This window comes from Corvus brachyrhynchos, unplaced genomic scaffold (genome assembly GCF_000691975.1).
Source record: "Corvus brachyrhynchos isolate BGI_N302 unplaced genomic scaffold, ASM69197v1 scaffold10, whole genome shotgun sequence".
Classification (NCBI taxonomy): domain Eukaryota; kingdom Metazoa; phylum Chordata; class Aves; order Passeriformes; family Corvidae; genus Corvus; species Corvus brachyrhynchos.
In genome coordinates, this window is record NW_008236180.1 from 7,301,988 (window position 1) to 7,306,359 (window position 4,372).

A 4,372-nucleotide genomic window follows, 5' to 3' on the forward strand; every position below is an offset into this window, starting at 1 on the left:
TCCCTACATCTCTCACTCAAAAAAATACGATTAAAATACACTCAAATAAAGAAAAAGGGATTAGACTTGAGCAGGTCCAGTATTGCCAAATAATTACAGATAATCAGAATCATCACTAAACGAGTCCCAGCTTTCCCCACCCAGAGGGGCCTCCCGATGTTCCTGTGCTCCCCTGAAACAAGAAGCAATTTCAGTGTCTGCTCCTGCTGTGGCACACAGGGAGAAGTGCAGGAGCTGGGGAAGTGGGAGCAGATCTCCTGCGAGCTCTGGCAGAGCTGCTCCTTTGAGACACACTTTGGTGGGTTTTACTATTTGAATTGTGCCAAGGTAAGTTGGGTTCTTTTTCTCTCAACAAAGATACTCAGCATTTTCATTGTTTTAATTAACCAGCTTTCCCTAAGAGGAAAAAACCCACTAAGGATCAATAACAAATGTCATAATTAGTATCTCACTAATTGCATTCATTTATTTCGAAATGCTATGCCACACCTTCCCAGAATATTAGTTTTCCTTGTGCTCATTTTTCAGTATCTAGAAAAATGCTAAAAAATTAATTTTCACCAGATTTAAGAATTTTACAGAGTGACAAAATAATATTTGGTATTACTTTCTCCCATCATTTAAAATACCCAAATTTCTAACCATGGTTGCTGCCACCAAATTCCCTACTTTTCCTTAAAATTTAGGTATTACAATTGCATGTTTAACACTATGGTTACAGTTCACATTTAGGACAAAGGTACTGAGCCAGTATAAAAGTACAGAATAATCTTCAAACACATGTAAAGCAGTTTCATATATCTCCATGTCTTTTAGCATGGAGTTTGTAGAAATGCTAATAAAATTAAGTATATTAATCTGATAATAATAGAATACTATTTAGATGAAAAAGTGGACCAACCTCAAATTAAAAAAGACTATATCAAAATTCTGAAAACCATTAACTCTATCCATCTGATTCATCTATGTAAAAATGAGGAAGAAAAATATTATCCAATATTTAAAATTAACAAATTTTATTTATGCTACCTCAAACTGAATGCATTTAGGGTAAGGGAAGGGGAGGTAGGTTCCAAGGAAAAATCCAAGTATCAAAAAGGTTGATTCAACCCCCCTCCTTTATGCCCTCACTGTGAAACATGCAACAGGAAAAGTTTACCAGGAAAAGAAGAATTTATTTTTAGATTTTTGGCTTTGCAATTACTGTCTGTTTTTTTCTAACAAAATATAATTCTTCTGTTTAGTTTCTAGAGCACAGTATGGAATTCCCTACCATGCGTCCAAAAATTCTAGTTCTGTAAAAATCATTCTGAACAAACAAGGACTACAAGATCTTAGCTGTGACTTTCCAGAGATATTCTCTTTATGTTGTCAAAAAATTACAAATTTTTCACTTGTTCTCAAAACTCTCCAATATATTCTCTTTAAAATAAATAGATTATCTGATATTTTAATAATATCAGTTATTCGAAAGTTATCCCTTTCAAATAAAATGCTAAGTTATCAATGCACTCTAGATTCTGATGCATATATATAAATACAAAAAATTATTTTAGAGGGTAGTAAAATACCCATGAGCATTTAAGTACTCACTGAACAAACAATATCCTCATCAAACCATTGGCAGGAGGGGGGTTAAGTTTTATTACTTACAAGCAACAATCACAGGATTGATTTCTTTAAAGCTCAGGCAAGTGAAAAAATACAAATGTGGAATTCTGTTATCTAAAACAACCTAATCCCAGGAGTTAATCTCGGCTGGCTGTTATCAATTACCAACGTGCCACCTGTGTTCTCCAAGTTGGAAAAACATAACAAAATGTTAAAGCAGTTACAAACAGGAGCAAAATAACTCAACAGGCAATGCTAACAACTGAACAAGTAACAATTTAGCAGAGCCATATGTAGAAATACAGGAATTTCATATGCTATAGGCTGGCACATTTATACTACAGTAGTGAGGAAAAAAATCAGGTTTTTTTACTTTCACTCCTGTGCCACCAATGCAATTTGGAATTAGAGGTGTATAATTCAAAAATCCATTGACACAAAACCAATAAATGACACATCAACACATCACTGTTTCTGAGAATCCAAATCTTTTCTATCTATGCAAAGCAGTTAAATAATACACTTGTAAAGTAACTCTATCTTGTGTTCACTCATCTTAAATTCCTTCACACTATTTACCATCTCGGTTTAATTTCTTTGCAGACTCCCAAGGGATTCATTTCAACTGCATTTGAGCTTTTTTCCTCCTAGTTCTGACTTCCTAAGTTACAGAAGACAAGAACTATAAGGTATGTAAAAAGGTAACAATTTAAAAATTCCAATCCCTGGAAAAAAACAACAACAAACAAACACTCTCTAAGTGTTCAATTCCCTAAAGAATAGAAATGGGCAAGATGTAGTTTAGACATGTGACTATTAGTCAACTATTGTTGAAGTGATCCAATTAGTAAATAGTCAAGAATTATTTATTTTACTTATATAAACTATCCCTGTTTTCTGGGTCTGGAATATATTAACACATCCACATGTTCCTTTGTTTACTATGCCAAGAAGAATGACTAATATTTTTTGATAATAATATTTTGATAAGAAAATGAACATTCAGTTTAGATTCATAACAGGAGTTTCTGCATCATTTTTGTGTGCTGAATCAAATTTGAAATGATCAAATTAGAAGGACTGGAACAACCTAATATAAAAACAAAACAGCTTTGTTCAAATACAAAAAGGGTTTTTCTAGGTACTCTATCAAAGGAAAGCATACTTGCGCTTTCAAAATATACTGGTTAAAAGATTTAGACAGGCTTCATATGAAATATATTTAAACATCAAAACTAATTTAAAATGATCTAGAGAAACAAGCTGTGGAATGTCCAATCCTTAAAAAAAAAAAAAGTAATTAAATGCTCAGGGCTTAGCCTGCTAAATACAATTAAGGACATTCTCCTTCTTTGTCGTTTTGCCAGATAAACGCCCTCCCCTTCACCTCCAGCACTGGCACCACCTTGGAGGGCTGCACCAGACCTGGGAAAACAGGGAGACATCAACCTGCGATTGCAAACCACTTCCAGAAATGCCTCGATACAGAAACTCCTGTAATCACATTTATCACGTTTGGTTTCCCAGTTTTTCAGCAGAGGAGCACCTGGAATCCCACAGACAAAGGCTGGTCCAGCCCTGCCGGGGCATCTCCTCCACCCACAGCCAGAGCAGAGAACTACCCCGTGAGGACGTGTTAAAAATGCACCCCTGAGACACCCACCCCTTCCACCTGGGCGACAAAAAGCCACGTACAGATTTGCAGCTGCTTGGTTGGGGGAAAGAAAAAAAATCTGATTAAAAATGTAATTGCCTCTGAACTGCAGGGCCTCCAGTTTGTCCCTGTCCTGTGGCGGGGCAGCTTCAGAAACCAGGTCTGCATTTTCTGTCACAACAATTGTTTCCGCCTCAGTTACCTGGTCCAGTCAAAATTTACACAACATTTACAGCCAGAGCTATAAAAGATCTCGAAGCAGATTTCTACCAGCCCTCTTGAGCATCTCCCCTGCCCCAGGAGCGCCTGCTCCTCCCTGACGCCCCTTCCCACTCTCAAGCCCTCGACACCTCTAGAGAGGGGACCAGCCAAGGCTTTGCTCCACAGAACAAGCTCCTCAAGGTCTCTCCATCCTTTCCTGTCCCCTCCCTCTGCCACCCCGCCGTGCCTGGAGAACAGCCTGCACCTTCGTCATGTGTGGGGAGCTCAGTGCGGGGGTTCAGATCCTTCTGCCCCGCGGCTTTGGGCGCTGCCGGGGCCCAGGGCCAGGGCAGGGCGACAGCTCTGCGCTCCCAGAAGCGACAACACGGTCTTAAGCACCAAAGCAAGAACACCACCAGTAAACAGAGAAGAAAAAAAGAAAAAAAAAAGGAAGAAAAAAGGGGAAAAAACCACACCAAAAAAGTGAAAAGGAAGGAAAAAAAGAGAGAAACAACCCCAAGGACCTTTTAACTGCTCTGTCCCAGGACCGCACGAGGGTGTCAGAAAAAGAGGGATTTGTTCCCCCTTTCTCTGGCGAGAAGTTTCAGCAAACAAAATAACAAAAGAAAACAAAACAATCCATTAAAATCGTCTAAAAAGTCTCCAAAGCCCGTCCTCTGCAGAGTGCAGGGTCTGCTTTAATGGTTTCAAGCTGCTGAGGGGGTTTGCTTTGGGGTTCCTGGCTGGAGCGCAGCGGGGCGCAGGGCAGGGGCGGATCGGGAGGGAGCAGTTCCCAGGAGGGTTTCAGGAGTTACTGCGCGTTTATTTCACCAGATGCTATTTTTAACCCCGCTGTTACTATTTTTACCCGTGTCAGTGTTTTCCATTTGCTGAACTCTGTCCCCA

At 39.2% G+C, this 4,372-nt stretch overlaps 1 long non-coding RNA gene across 2 annotated transcripts in view; it reads left to right on the forward strand.

The window, feature by feature from the left end:
* The window catches only part of LOC108446830, a 4,410-nt gene extending 506 nt beyond the window's left edge, over positions 1-3,904 (forward strand). The window contains exons 1-3 of one of the 2 annotated variants that reach the window (XR_001862150.1): positions 7-327; positions 2,215-2,300; positions 2,979-3,904. This is a non-coding gene — a long non-coding RNA (uncharacterized LOC108446830). Of the gene's footprint in view, positions 1-6; positions 328-2,214; positions 2,301-2,978 lie in introns of those variants that run through there. The other variant, XR_001862148.1, reaches the window with a different exon arrangement.
* The last annotated feature ends 468 nt before the right edge of the window (positions 3,905-4,372 follow it).